Genomic DNA, 16,610 nt, shown 5'->3' with positions numbered 1-16,610 from the left:
GAAGTATAGCCAGAATTCTTATTAGAATCAGGAATGGCAAAACTTCATCTCACACACTTTGGACATGTTGTCAGGAGGGACCAGTCCCTGGAAGGACATCATGCTTGGTAAAGTAGAGGGTCAGGAAAAAGAGGAAGGCCCTTGATGAGATGTATTGATGCAGTGGCTGCAACAATGGGCTCAAGTATAACAAGGACTGGGAGGATGGCACAGGGTGTGATCATGTTTCATTCCCTTGTGCGTAGGATCACTAGGAGTTGGAACCAACTCCATGGCACCTAACAACAATTGAGCTCTCTTTTTCTGTTAATTCATGAGTCATTTATTTAATTAGGATAATTGTCCTTTGTCAGTTATATGCACTGCAAATTTCTTCATTAGCTGTGTGGCTTGTTTTGCATATCTCTTATAGTGTTTTCTGGATGAACACAAGTGCTTAATTTAAATATAGTTAAATTTGTCAGTTTTTTTGTTTGTGCTCAAAAAGTCTTGTTTATGAAATCCCTACCTATCTCAATGCACAGGATTTGTAGTGTTACCTTTATATTTGAGGCCTGAACCCACCTGAGGTTTGCTTTTGCCTTTGATGTGAGGTAAGAACAAAAATTCATTTTTATATCTTTTAACTTTTTATTAAATAGTTCATCCGTTCACTGTAAGTACACTGCCGCAATGGCTAAGCTGCCCATTTATGTGTTGGTTTTTATCTGGGTTCTGTCTTCTAATCAGTCTGTAAGTGGTGCAAATGGTTAATACATTCAGCCACTGCCCAAAATTTAGAGGTTTAAGTCCACCTAGAGGCAACTCAGAAGAAAGAACTCATTGTCTAGTTCTGAAAAATCACCTATTGAAAACCCTACACAGCACAGTTCTACTCTGACACACGTGAGGTCACCGTAAGTCAGGGTTGACTCAATGGCAATTGGATGTTTTTTTTTTTATCTTCTGATCAATAGGTCTGTTGTATCCCTGCATCAATATCATGTCTTACTTATTCTGTCATACCATTCAGCTAAAAATAACTAGTTACAAATAATTCCCAAACCACAAATGTGCATTATATCACAGGTTGACTGCTTCTCTGATCCTTTGCATTTTACTGCAGCAGTATAATAAATGAGAGCCATAATTCCAACCCATGGTCCCCTGGTGGAAAAAAAAAAAGTATATTGAAGCTACTGCTTGTATTGGGAAAAGGTGGCAGTGCAGTTCTAACAAGGAAATAAAACGTCTGTTACCTGTTCATTTCATGTTGATGAGAGAAAATATGTTTATAAATGCTGACTATAATATGCAGAAACAGGATCGACCTTCAATGAACCAAGCATAGAATTAGTCCTTAGTATTTGCATTTTTTGCATGCGAGAGCTGAACAACGAATAAGGAAAACTAAAGAAGAACTGATGCCTTTGAATTATGGTGTTGGCAAAGAGTACTGAATATACCATGGACTGCCAAAAGAATGAACAAATCTATCCTGGAAGAAGTACAGCCAGAATGCTCCTTAGAAACAAGGGTGACAAGACTATGTCTCACATACTTTGGAGATGTTATCAGGAGACATCAGTCCCTGGTGAAGGACATCATGCTTGGTAAAGTAGAAGGTCAGTGAAAAAGAGGAAGACCCTCAAGAAGATAGATTGATACAGTGGCTGCAACAATGGGCTCAAGCATAATAAAGATTGTGAGGATGGCGCAGGATTGGGCAGCATTTCATTCTGTTGTGCAAAGGGTCGCTATGAGTGGGAACCTACTCGACGGCACCTAACAACAACAATATTTGCATTTTGGGGGTACATCTTCTATATTACCTTTTGTATTTATGCAGGTTATATATATATTACACTTGTTAACTTAAATGTGATGTCATTTTCTCTGACATTGGTGTTAGGGTTTCCTTTCAATGCACCTAAAGAAAGAAGACTAGAATCAATTATAGAAGGGACGTGTGTCCCTGTGTATATTGTACTTGAAATGGATTTGTGCAGAAAGAGATGGAGGAAAGGGGCTGGCATATCCCTGGCCTCTCTGAGTGTGGAAATCAGCTAAAAATAAGTTCCTCCTTCTCTGAGCCTTGCTCCTTAAGGATTTGTACTGTCCTGAGATCAAAATGACAGCAAAAGGATTTGATTAATGAGGAGCTTTGGATACTGAACCCCAAGGATCACAGAGACTGAAAATTTTCTGCCTGTGCAAATTACTCAATAGCCCTGCCCAGGTCAGGAGGCAGCACCCCTGAGCCTCATCCCAGGGATCATCATTTCTGCACAGGAGCCTGGTCCTTCTCTCTGACTTCCTGTGCTCCCTGAGCCCAGAGCTTCCATTTTTACCATTCAACCTCCAGGACAGAACTGAATGTCATTCCTTAGTGATGGTACCCAGGTAATCTGAAGTTCCCCAGTTTATTTTGACAAATAAGGAGAGGTCTTTTTCTATCAGTCCATCTGGGAGTAGCTGTGAGGTGAGTACATAAAGAAGAGGGGCAAAATGGAGTCACCCGTGAGGTGTCTGCTTGATATTCCATCATCTACTTGCCATGTTTCCTTGTACCTTTGCACTATACTTGAGCAGCTTTCATTCTGCTTTTACTCTAATCATAATTTCCAGGGACTTTTTCCATCTTAGCAGAAACCATCTCTTACAGTGGTATCACTAAGGAGGTGCAGGTGACACTTTCAGAGGGGGTGACACCGAAATGACTGTCTATAAAATTTTTGTGCAGTGTTTCAGCAGAAATTTATAATTTTTAATAAAAATATCCCTGTAGTTAGCTATAACAACAAAAACATTCTTCATAAGCCCAGCTTACGTGCATCAATATACCTACAAGGCTAAAACTCTATACTAATTTATTTTTTGAACCTTCTAATGTGTTCCAGTCAGAGCTGTCGTTATTACCCAATTACAGTGATACTTCGAATCACGTGGTTTCATCTGCCCGCACTACAAGTGCACAGTGCTGTTTTTGTTTTTGCTGTGTTTTCATTTTGCTGATTTTGTCAAATTTTCTGGTGTTTTAGCTAAAACATTGAGGTAACTAGTATTTGTGAACCTATGTTGATAATTTTTTTTAGAATGAAATAGTAACTAACGGAAAAGAAAGAGAAAAACAAAAAAGCCTTCCGCTCTGTTACTAATAATGTTGTCATTTATTATAGAAATAGACTACAAAACAATTTTGTTAGTATTCATGTAACCTAAGAACTATTACATTTAATCAATTCACAATTATATTTGTCACACATTATTCTATGATAAAAATTAGTAACAGTACAAAAAAAATTGCTAAGGATTCTTTATGGTCTGGTATGGGAGGAGGTCCATGGGGGGGGTACACCATGAGTTATTGACACCATGAGACCCCAGCCCTATATATGCCACCAATTCTAGTGACACACAGTCCTAGAGATGTCACCAATCCTAGTGATTCTCTAAAATTTTCTTTAATTTCTTTGGCAGAGGGCAGGGATGTATAGTCAGCTTCTTATCTTTCAGTACCTGGTTCCTGATGGCTCTTTGTAGGGAAGATCTTGGTCTCAACCCTGTTACCAGGTATAAAGATTCAAGGGGAAGAGATGAAGAACCAGGCAGAGCCCATAAGCTATATCCATAGTCTATTGTTCTGTTTTTATTAACCTGGACAATACATTACAAGGCAGTGCTGTGCAAAGAAAAAAAAAAAAAAACAAATACCTATCTATCCATGTCTTCAGAGTTAGTAAATGTTGATAGCTTGTTATTAGAGTTCTTTTCTCAAAGGAACAAAGTAGTATGCATAAAGCTAGTGTAACTCCTCAATTCCTTTTCTTCCCTTCCCAGAGGCAACCACAGTCTTGAATATGGTTGGTCAGCAAGCATTATTTTAAACTGTTTCTCTGTGTGTGTGTGTGTTTATGTGTGTGTGTGTGTGTGTGCATACCACAGTGAAAATGCCCATCAGTTGGGAGAGGGTTAAACAGTGATAGATAGAGGGTTAAGACAGTGGAATGCCTTAAGGTATTTAAAGCTAATGGACCACAACAAAATGTACCAAGATCTCTAAGTCATTTAAAGTATTATTTAAAGAAATAGTCAAATGACATGTATAGTTATACATTTTTAAGATACAGAACAACAACATTGTGCATAGATAGAATTATAATAAATGTATTGATATTGCAGGAAAATTTCCACTTAAGTTCAGTGCAATGGTTCCCCCATAGGAAACAAACAAAAATTGATAATGTGGAAAAATAAAAGAGAGGATTTCAAATAAATACTCATTGTTTCTTTAAAAATAGCTAGTGCGAGTATGGCAGTATATTTTAATTTGATGTTGCTGAGTGGCGGATAAAGAGGTCTTTATTGTTTTTTCCCTGTACTTTTTTGGTATTTATAAAGTCTGCATAATTTTAGAATCGATTAAAATTTTCTCATACTATAGATGTTTTGTTAGACAGGTTCCTTTTCTATTTCAAGTTTTTATTATCCACGTAGATGAATCTATGTCTAATTTATTCATCTTAACTGCTATATATTTATGTCAAACAAACTTTGATATTAGTGATCAGTGATTTGAGGTCTTCCTTCTGCTTGCTTCTCTGTATGAGCAAGATTCCCAGTGGAGTTTCAGCACATCCATCCTTCCTTGAAATTACTCTTTTTCTCCTCCTCGTTCATCTTGCCCCACCTGTCACTTCCCTCCCTGTAATGAACCAGGTCGTGTGATCAGATTGTGTTCATGGCAAAAACAAATCACAGTACGAAATACTGAGAGGGTCTCTTATGTCAAGATTTTGTCTATTCTCATCTTTGCAATATCCCTATAAAGATTCATGATCTCTCCCATTATACAAATGGGAAGATAGAAGCTTCTTAAAGAGCTATAAAAATGTCCTTGTTCACAAACCAAGTTTGTCTGGTTCCACTATTTACTTTAACTGTGTGTGTGTGTGTGTGTGTGTGATACAGTGATTTACAAGAATAATGAGCAAATACATTGACTTGCCCAGGACTTATCAATCAACACTCGCCTGTTTGGGGGATCCAATGATCATATACCCAGGGGTGGTATTTTAACACTGGAAGTGTGAGTGTCCTGGACTTGATCCTCGTACACAATCTCAGGATCCCTATAGGAACCAGTGCCCAAGACTGCCTGATCCAGGCTTTGATGGGGACCAGCCAGAAACACAAGGAGGAGGACATCAACTTTCATGATTGATTTTCAATATATCCTCCTCTAATACTATCTGCGAATTACACAAGGAAGATAGATATAGGAAAACATAAAAGGAATAGGGAATGGATCAAGCTACCTCATAGTGAGAAAACAATTATTTCCATGTTATTAAAAGGAGGAAATGAAGGGAGGAGCAGATTCCAGTGGGCTCCTTGGAAAAAAAATAAAGAAAAGGGAAAACAAATCTAGAAACAATAGCCTATTAATGGCGATCAATTATAACTACAATAAAATTGAAATTGTATGGTGTCTTTTTGCTATTGTTTTTCATAAAAAAATAGGAGTGTCAGTTAAACAGAAGAATGTGCATGCGTGTATTTTTTACATTGGTGGGGTCTGGAGGAGGTAAGAAATTTCTCATTTTCTTAGCCAATTTTCCTGATAACCTTAAAAACAAGTACTTCACTCCAGGGGTGAGGCTTCTTGCTAAGCAATTTATATTGATTCTATTTTTTAAGCCCCACAAGTATAAAGGCTTTTCAGGTGTTCAGGTGTACTTTGCTCAATGTCTGGTCACCTCCTAAGATTGACTTGCCAATCTCCTACTCCCAATATTAAATTCAAGGCACTTGGGCATTTGTGTGGGCAGTATTTATCTTTCTCATCCTAGAATTCAGTAAGTCAACAAATTGTTGCTTTTTTATTGCCTTTTTGTCAAGACCCCATGTGTTTCAATATTCCTTCCAGTCTTCTGATTTGGAAAAAGAAAAAAAAAAATGCTACATGTCACCTCAGGAGAAAAATGTTTTAATCTTCTATCATTTGAGAGAAAAGAAAGTCTTCCAGACATAATAGCCTTAACAACTTAAGGTTTCAGGTAGCATATTCTCTCTTGACCTCAAGTCCTGAGTGTGAGTGGTCCTGTTTAATGCTGTCACCTGCTAGATACTACTTATGTGGTCAGAGAGTAGAAGATCTTCATGACCAGGTAAAACACTTGGGTCTTTATTCAGGTGGAATTCTTCAAGAGGCAAGTGATGAAATCTGATTGACCTTTCAGGACACCTAGTTCTATCCTACTTAGGGGTCATATCACATGATGTTATGGAGTCGGCTCTGAAGTCTGACATCCTGAGTTCAAATCTCACATCATCTGTTACCAGAGAGCCAGGTACTTTGTACTGTAGTTTAACCTTATCTCAGCTACATGAGATCATGGGGAAGATGTAGAATGATAGAAGTACCTAACTCACAGGTCTGTTGAAATAATAAAATCATTTAATATAGGTGAAGAGCCTGGCAATCCGTGTTCGTGGTGGTGATGATAGCAGTGTATAACAATTACTACATTTACTGTGGTGATAATATTACAATTAATTCTGAAAAGGACAATGTGAAATAATGAGATATTGAAATAGAAATGGGAAGTGAAAAGGGCAGATTTTGAGGACTCACTGACAATTAAGATGCTAAGTGGAGTCACGGACTTGAACGCTCAGACAGCCCACTGTACAGTGCACTAATGAGCTGGACCTTCATTTTCCTCATTAATCATTCCAGGTCTGCTCCAATCACAAATGAGTTGGTTGTCCATGCTCTAGAACAGTGTTCTTTAAAGTATGGACTCCAGAACATCAGTAGAACATTTGTGAATTTGTTAGAAAGGCAAACCCTTGACCCCATACCCAACCTTCTGAATCCAGTACTCTGAGGATGGGACCAAACATCTGGGTTTTAACAAGCCCTCCAGCTAATTGTGATGCAATACCAACTTTTAAAACCACTGCTCTAACATTTAACCGATGTAACATTTTAAAATTTTTATTTTATTTTTGCTGATAGTTTGAAGGAGGGTAAAAAATTCTCAGGGAGAAATTATATGTCATTACCTACTTTATTTCTGTTAGTTGGCAAATGTGGAAATGTGTAACACTTGAATAAAATGTGGTAGATGGGTAGTGAAAAAAGAAATGAGAAGAGGGAAAAAGAAGAGCAACAGAGAGAGGTAGAGAGGAACAGGGAGAGAGAGATATTTCTAATATTCACTTTGTTTCACAATATAGATCCTACAGTTTCTCTAAAAGAAGGGATCTGTTATCTGTCTCATTTCCTCTACTTTTTTTTTCAGACTTAACAACAACATGAAATTAGAAAACAAAACAGATATAGCAGAATTCCTCCTCCTGGGCCTCTCGGAGAATCCAGAACTGCAGCCCCTCCTCTTTGGGCTGTTCCTAACCGTATACCTGGCCACTGTGCTTGGAAATCTGTTCATCATCCTGGCCATCAGCTCAGACTCCCACCTCCACACCCCCATGTACTTCTTCCTCTTCAACCTGTCCTTCAATGACATCTGTTTCAGCAGCACCACGGTCCCCAAGATGCTGGTGAACATTCAGACACAGAGCAAATCCAGCAGTTACACAGGCTGCCTCACTCAAATCTGCTTTGGTTTGGTTTTCTCTGGTTTGGAAAATTGTCTCCTTGCAGCACTGGCCTATGACCGTTATGTGGCCATATGTCAGCCACTGAGGTACACGGTCATCATGAATCCCTGCTTCCGTGGCCTGCTGATTCTACTGTCCTTGTTCATTAGCGTCATGAATGCCCTGCTCCATAGTCTGATGGTGCTGCATCTGTCCTTCTGCATAGACCTGGAAATCCCTCACTTCTTCTGTGAACTTGGTCAAGTCCTCAGGCTTGCCTGTTCGGATACCCTCATCAATAATATCCTAGAATTTTTTGTGACTGGTGTTTGGGGTGGTGTTACTCTCCTTGGGATCATTTTCTTACATTCAAATTTCGTCCTCCATTTTGAGAATCCCATCAGCTGGAGGAAAGTATAAAGCTTTTTCTACATGTGGGTCTCACCTCTCTATTGTTTCCTTGTTCTATGGGACAGTTTTTGGGGTCTGCCTTAGCTCTGCAGCTACTCTTTCTGGCAGGAAGAGTGCAATAGCATCAGTGATGTACATTATAGTCATGCCTATGCTCAACCCCTTTATCTACAGTCTGAGGAACAAGGACATGATGGGGGCTTTGAGGAAACTCTTCTCAAGAATATCTTCTTTCCACTGATGTGAGTGTAATGAAGAATTAATTTTACACAAAGATAGACCTGGCTATTGTTGCTGGTCTTTGGGCGGTATTCTGTAAACTTCAGAATTTCCTGAGTTTTTGGACTGCCTTTTTATTCATAGTGGGCCTGGGGCCACACCTGATAGTTTGTGATAACAAAGTGACTTATGGTTGACGCCTTCACAAGTAATGCTAAAGGGATGACTCAGCATAGGGTTATCATGCCAGAAAGGCTATCTTCATGATTAGGTGGTTGAAATTTTGAGCCACTTGATATCAGCCTGACCTCCAAAGAGGGTGACAGGTGAAGATTGAGTTCAAACACATGACTATTGATTCAATCAATCATGTCTATGTAATCCCATACTCATTGCCAGCAAGTTGCTTCCAACACATGGTGACCACATGTGTTACAGAATAGAACTGCTCCATAAGATTTTCTAGGCTGTGATTTTTACAGAAATAGATCTCTAGGCCTTTCATTCACGGCACTGCTGGTAGGTTTGAACAGCCAACCTTTCAGTTAGTAGTCAAGTCCAAACTGTTTGCACAACCTAGGGACCTACCTATATAATAAAACTGCAATAAAAACTCAGGACACTGAAGCTTAGGTGAGCTTGGCTTCTCTGGCTGTCCGTGTTTTGTGAACTGTCACACATTGATATTCCAGGAGGGTAATGTGTCCCTGGAGACACAGAAGTTTCATGTTTGTGACCATCCCAGACCTCATACTATGCATCTCTCCCTTTGGCTGGTTCTGTTTTGTATCCTTCTACTATAATAAAATTGTAATCATAAGCGTATTGCTTTCCTGAGTTCTGTGAGTTGTTCTAGTGACCTACAGAACCTGAGGAGGCCATGGGAACCACTGAATTTTTAGCTAATGGGTCAGAAATGAGGGTGGCCTGAGGAACCTGAACTTCAAGCTAGTGTCAGAAGTGAGGGCAGCCTTACAGCCTGTTAAAATAAAAAGAGTGTTAAGCTGATAATAGAAATTTATCAAAGATTTTTTAAAATATATGATTTATATATCAGGACAACACTTCTGACTAGAGAGTGAAAAATGTTCCCAAGAAGAAAAATCTTTCACAGGTTATATACCATAGTTTGTCACTAGAAATTATGCATTACCTCAGAAGCAGAACCAGAACAGTGTTTACAGAATAACCTGTAAACATGCAGAATTTCATCAGCATTTTCTTGAAGAACAATTGAAATAATTACTGATTAATTAAGGTTGAAAGATTATCTCAGGGCAATAGTTTGTCAGATGTGTCATTTTCAATCTCAATAACTCCAGAAAGTCTGGATGCTACAAGTATTAAAAATTCTGTCCACAGCCCTTAACCTGAGAAGGTTTCCCTAACTCCAGAAAAGCTGGGGTCAGAAGTTATTTGTAACATCTCACCTGCTTTGGGCTTAAGCTGTGGGAATTTGACAAAGAGATATAAACAATGAGTAACCCAGAAACACTGGCAGAGTTCTTTGAATACAGAAGACCAGGAATCATAGTGATTAAGAGTGAAAATTTTGAAATCAGACCACTAGTGTTTGAATTCTACCTCTGCTCTGTGATAGCTGTATAGCGTTTGATATTCTATTGCATTTCTCTAAGTTCAGGTTCTTCATCCATAAATTTAGCAAAATTATATTAGTTCACATTATTTTACATATATCCCGTCACTCATCTGTCAGTTTTTGTCCTGTGGTGGCAGTAGACAGGTTACAGCAGAGCTTCCAGGTGAAGACAGAGAAAACCTTATGATTATCAACAGAACACCGTCTAATACACTACTGGAAGATGAGTCCCCCAGGTTGGAAGACACACAAAATATGACTGGGGAAGATCTTCCTCCTCAAAGTAGAGTTTACCTTAATGATGAGGATGGAATAAAGTTTTCAAGACTTTCTGTCTTAGTCATCTAGTGCTGCTCTAACAGAAATACTGGGTGGCTTTAACAAAGAGAAATTTATTTCTTCACAGTAGAGTAGGCTAAAAGTCCAAATTCAGGGTATCAGCTCCAGGGAAAGACTTTCTCTCTCTATCGGCCCTCTCATCAAACTTCACCCAGACTGGGAGCTTCTCCACACAGGGACCCCAGGTCCAAAGGACGAGCTCCACTCCTGGCACTTCTTTCTTGGTAGTATAAGGTCCTCCATCTCTCTGCCCACTTCTCTCTTTTATATCTCAAGAGATTGCCTAAAGACACAAACCAGTGTTGTAGACTGAGTCCTGCTTCACTAACACAACTGCTGCCCGTTCTCCCTTATTAGCATCATGGAGGCAGGATTTATAACATACTGGAAAATCACTCAATACCAGGAATCATGGCTCAGCTAAACTGATACACACTTTTTTAGGGAGACATATTTCAATCCATGACACCTTTATTTACTAATGAGGCATGGCTCAAAATGAGAAGAAATAGCTGCAAACATCCATTAATAATCCGAATGTGAAATGTATGAAGCATGAGTCTAGGAAAATTGGAAGTCATCCAAAATGAAATGGAAAACACTACATTGATATCCTAGGCATTAATGCCCTAAAACGGACCAGTATTGGCCATTTTGAATGGGACAATCATATACTCTACTATGCCAGAAATAGCAAATTGAAGAGGAACAGTGTTGCATTCATTGTCAAAAAGAACATTTCAAGATCTATCCTGAAGTACATCACTGTTAGTGAAAGGATAATATCCCTATGCCTACAAGGAAGACCAGTTAATACAACTATTTTTCAAATTTACACACCAACCACTAAGGCCAAAGATGAAGAAATTGAAGATTTTTACCAACTTCCACAGTATGAAATTGATCAAATATGCAGTGAAGATGCATTGGTAATTACTGGCAATTGAAATGCAAAAGTTGGAAACCAAGAAGGATCAGGAGTTGGAAAATATGGCCTGGGTGATAGTAAAGATGCCAGAGATCACATGACAGAATTTTGCAAGACCAGCAACTTATTCAGGCAGAATGTTCATTGGAAGCAAGGATGGCGAAACTTCGTCTGACATACTTTAGACATGGTATCAGAAGGGACCAGTCCCTGGAGAAGGACATCATGTTTGGTAAAGTAAAAAAGTCAGTGAAAAAGAGGAAGACCTTTAACAAGTTGGATTGACACAGTGGCTGCAACAATCAGCTCAAGCATAACAATTGTGAGGTTTTGTTCTGTTGTACATAGGGTCGCTAGGAGTCAAAACTGACTCAACAATACCTAACAACATCTTTTTGCAACAACATAAATGGCTACTACACATGTGGAAGTCGTCAGATGCCAGGAACATTTGTGGAAATAGAAGATGAAGAAGCTCAATACCATCAGCCAGAACAAGGCCATCAGCCAATTGCAGAAAAGACCATCAATCGCTCATAAACAAGTTTAAGTTGAAGCTGAAGAAAATTCAAACAAGTCCACAAAAGCCAAAGTATGACCTTGAGTATATTCCACCTGACTTTAGAGACCACCTCAAGAAGAAATTTGACCTACCGAACGTTAATGACTGAAGAGAAGACAAGTAGTGGAATGACATCAAGGACATCATACATGAATACAGTAAAAGGCCTTTTAAAAGACAGAAAAGAAAGAAAGGACCAAAATGGCTGTCAGAAATGAATCTGAAACTTGCATTTGAACATGGAGCAGCTAAAGTGAATGGAGTAAATGAGGAAGTAACAGAGCTGAACAGAAGATTTAAAAGGGCAGCTCGAGAAGACAAAGTATTATAACGAGATGTGCAGAGACCTGGAATTAGAAAACGAAAAGCAAAGAACATGCTCTACATCTCAAGATGAAAGAGCTAAATAAAAATTCAAGCCTCAAATTGTAATATTGAAGGGTTCTATGACTATAATATTGAATGACACAGGAAGCATCAAAAGCAGAGGGAAGGAATACACAGAGTCGTTGTACCACAGAGTCACTGTACCAGTTACCGGTCTTCCTCTTTTTCACTGACCCTCTGTTTTATGAAGCATGATATGCCCTTCTCCAGGGACTGATCCCTCCTGGTAACATGTCCAAAGTATGTGAGACGCAGTCTCGCCATCCTTGCTTCTAAGGAGCATTCTGGCTGTACTTTCCCCAAGACAGACTTGTTCATTCTTTTGGCAGTCCATGGTATATTCAATATTCTTTGCCAACACCACAATTCAAAGGCATCAGTTCTTCTGTCTTCTTTTTTCACTGTCCAGTTTTCACAGGTGTATGAGGCGATTGAAAATACCATGGCTTGGGTCAGATACACCTTAGTCCTCAAGGTGATATCTTTACTTTTCAACACTTTAAAGAGGTCTCGTGAAGCCAATTTGCACAATGCAATGTGTCTTTTGATTTCTTGACTGCTGCTTCTATGGGTGTTGATTATGGATCCAAGTAAAATGAAATCCTTGACAACCTCAATCTTTTCTCCGTTTATCATGATGTTGTTTGTTTGTCCAGTTGTGAGGGGTTTTGTTTTCTTTATGTTAAGGTGTAATCCATCCTGAAGGCTGGGGTCTTTGATCTTCATCAGTAAGTGCTTCAAGTCCTCTTCACTTTCAGCAAGGTTGTGTCATCTGCATAACGAAGGTTATGAGTCTTCCTCAATCTTAATGCTCCATTCTTCTTCATATAGTCCAGGTTTTCAGAGGATTTGCTCAGCATATGGATTGAATAGTTATGGTGAAAGGATCCAACCCTGACGCAATCCCTTCCTGACTTTAAACCATGCAGTGTCCCCTTGTTCTGTTCAAATGACTGTCTCTTGATCCATGTACAGAGTCCTCCTGAGCACAAATAAGTATTCTGGAATTTCCGTTCTCCACAATTCTAACCATAGTGAGTTATGATCCATGCAGTCAAATTCCTTAACATAGTCAATAAAACACAGGTAAACTTCTTTCTGGTATTCTCTGCTTTCAGCCAGCATCCATCTGACATCAGCAATGATGTCATGCCCTCCTCGGAAACCGGCTTGAATTTCTGACAATTCTCTGTCAATATACTGTTGCAGCCTCTTTTGAATGATTTTCAGCAAAACTTCCCTTGCAGGTGTGGCCAAGATGGCGGGGTAGTCAGACACTTCTTGTGGTCCCTCTTACGACAAAGATTAAAAAAAAAAAAGTGTATCAATTATATATGACAGTCTAGGAGCTTTGAACATCAAACTCAAAGTTGAGGAATCAGGCTGAGCAGCAGGGGGAGGGAGAGATGGTTCAGAAGCAGCAAGGAGTTGTCAGACCTGACCAAGCGAGAACCGGCATCCTGCAGGCTGAATCTACTGGCATGAGTATGGTGACACAAGGAGAGGCATTCAGGATGCATTTTTCACATCTATTCATGCGTCCAGAATCAGTTAAAAGTGGTGCTTAATTGGCAAAAAATAAGTTCATGTGTCTAACCTACCTTGCAGATCAAACAATACCCTTTTGGGAGAAACCTCTCTCCCACTTAACTGCTCGGTCCCCACTCTGCTCTGGGTCCAAGCTGGCTGCATCCTCTGGACTGGAAGTAGAAACTGTCATACAGCCAGAGCCATTCTCCTGGCCTTGGAAAGGGAACAAATTAACAAGCAGGGAAGTAATAATCTGCCTGCTCCCCTAAAGCCGAGAACTCAGGGCAGAAACAGCTCCTTTGCTTAGGCACAGAATATGGGGTCCATGGACTTGGAATGCCTTTCACCCCTGCAGAGAGCTGCTTGGGCCCCTTGCAACAACATAGGCCCTCATTAGCACAGTGCAACAGGGTATATACCTGAAGTCTAACTTCAACTGTTTCAGCTATATGGTGGACAGACACGCTCATATTTGACATTGCTCTGCCTATTAAGCAGGGTCCTCACCTACCTACATCAGGGGCTTGACGACTGGTGGCTCCAACCACACCACTTAGCCACCCATTACAAGGATCCAAGAGTAAGTGGTGCCTCTTAGCTCTTACAGCCAACAGCACTGGGTGCCCATATTCCAGCTGCAAAGCTCACCTACCTACACGCTCTAGGGAATAGGGACAGGCTTTCCTCACAGACACTGAGGGGTGGTTGTCAGTCCCCTGCCTTGTTTACCCATTCATCCATTGATGGGCACCTTGGTTGTTTCCATCTTTTTGCTATTGTAAACAGTGCTGCAATAAACATGGCTGTACATGTATCTATTCATGTGAGGACTCATTTCTCTAGGATATATGCCAAAGAGTAAGACTGCTGGATTGTATGGTAGTTCTATTTCAACTTTTTAAGGAAGCACCAAATCGATTTCCAAAGTGGTTGTACCACTTTACATTCCCACCAGCAGTGTTTAAGTGTTCCAATCTCTCTACAACCTCTCCAACATTTATTTATTTATTTATGCATTAATGCTAACCTTGATGGGATGAGATGCCATTTCATTTTGATTTGCATTTCTCAAATAGATAATGATTATGAGAACTTCCTCATGTATCTGTTAGCTGCCTGAATGCCTTCTTTGGAAGTGCTGGTTCATATCCTTTGCCATTTTTTAGTTGGGTTATTTGTCTTTTCGTTGTTGAGGTTTTGTAGTATCTTACAGATTTTGAGATTAGATGCCGATCTGACGTGCCATAGCCAAAAATTTTTTCCCAGTCTGTAGGTTGTTTTTTTACTCTTTTGGTGAAGTCTTTGGATGAGCATAAGTGTTTGATTTTTAGGCGCTCTCAGTTATCGAGTTTCTCTTCTGGTGTTTGTGCGTTGTTAGCAGTGTTTTGTATACTGTTATGCCACGTATTAGGGCTCCTAGTCTTGTCTATTTTTTTCTTCCATGATCTTTAATGTTTTAGATTTGACAAAGTCCATTTTGAGTTAGTTTTTGTGCATGATGTGAGGTATGAGTCTTGTTTCATTTTTTTGCAGATGGATATCCAGTTATGCCAGCACCATTTGTTAAAAAGACTGTCTTTTCCCCATTTACCTGTTTTGGGGCCTTTGTCAAATATCAACAGCTTATATGTGTGGATGGACTTATGTCTGGATTCTCAATTCTCTTCCATTGGTCTATGTATCTGTTGTTGTACCAGTACCAGCCGTTTTGAGTACTGTGGCAGTATAATAGGTTCTAAAATCGGGTAGAGTAAGGCTTCCCACTTTGTTCTTCTTTTTCAGTAATGCTTTATTTATCTGAGGCCTCTTTTCCTTCCATATGAAGTTGGTGATTTGTTTCTCCATCTCATTAAAAAATGTCATTGGAATTTGGATCAGAATTGCATTAAATGTATAGATCACTTTTGGTAGAATAGACATTTTTATAATGTTAAGTTTTCCTATCCATGAGCAAGGTATGTTTTCCTACTTATGTAGGTCTCTTTTGGTTTTTTGCAGAACTGTATTGTAGTTTTCTTTGTATAGGTCTTTTACATCTCTGGAAAGATTTATTCCTAAGTATTTTATCTCCTTGGGGGCTATTGTAAATGGTGTTGATTTGGTGATTTCTTCTTCAATGTTCTTTTTGTTGGTGTAGGGGAATCCAACTGATTTTTGTATGTTTATTTTGTATCCCGATACTCTGCTGAACTCTTCTTTTAGTTTCAGTAGTTTTCTTGAGGATTCCTTAGGGTTTTTCGTGTATAAAATCATGTCATCTGCAAATAGAGATACTTTTACTTCTTCCTTGCCACTCTGGATGCCCTTTATTTCTTTATCTTGCCTAATTGCTCTGGCTAGGACTTCCAGCACAATGTTGAATAAGAGTGGTGATAAAGGGCATCCTTGTCTGGTTCCCGATCTCAAGGGGAATGCTTTCAGGCTCCCTCTATTTAGGATGATGTTGGCTATTGGCTCTGTATAAATGCCCTTTATTATGTCGAGGAATTTTCCTTCTATTCCTATTTTGCTGACAGTTTTTTTTTTTTTTATCATGAATGGGTGTTGAACTTTGTCAAATGCCTTTTCTTCATCAATTGAGAAAATCATGTGATTCTTCTCTTTTATTTATATGATGGATTACATTAATTGTTTTTCTAATGTTGAACCATCCCTGCATACCTGGTTTGAATCCCTCTTGGTCATGGTGAATTATTTTTTTGATATGTTGTTGAATTCTATTGGCTAGAATTTTGTTGAGGATTTTTGCATATAAGTTCATGAGGGATATAGGTCTATAATTTTCTTTTTCTGTGATATCTTTACCTGGTTTTGGTATCAGGGCTTTGCTGGCTTCATCGAATGAGTTAGGGAGTATTTCGTCCTTTTCTATGCTCTGAAATACCTTTAGTAGTAGGGGTGTTAACTGTTCTCTGAAAGCTTGGTTGAACTCTGCAGTGAAGCCGTCTGGGCCAAGGCTTTTTTTTTGCTGGGAGTTTTTTGATTACCTTTTCAATCTCTTCTTTTGTTATGGGTCTATTTAGTTGTTCTACCTCTGTTCGTGTCAG

At 39.2% G+C, this 16,610-nt stretch overlaps 1 pseudogene; it reads left to right on the top strand.

Annotated features, from left to right (window-relative positions):
• Positions 1-7,302: 7,302 nt before the first annotated feature.
• Positions 7,303-8,239, top strand: LOC126071034 (olfactory receptor 7G3-like; annotated as a pseudogene).
• The last annotated feature ends 8,371 nt before the right edge of the window (positions 8,240-16,610 follow it).

The sequence above is a fragment of the Elephas maximus genome, chromosome 3 (genome assembly GCF_024166365.1).
Source record: "Elephas maximus indicus isolate mEleMax1 chromosome 3, mEleMax1 primary haplotype, whole genome shotgun sequence".
Taxonomy (NCBI): domain Eukaryota; kingdom Metazoa; phylum Chordata; class Mammalia; order Proboscidea; family Elephantidae; genus Elephas; species Elephas maximus.
The sequence above is the reverse complement of the archived record's forward strand: the minus strand, read 5'-3'. Positions and strand labels throughout refer to the sequence as shown.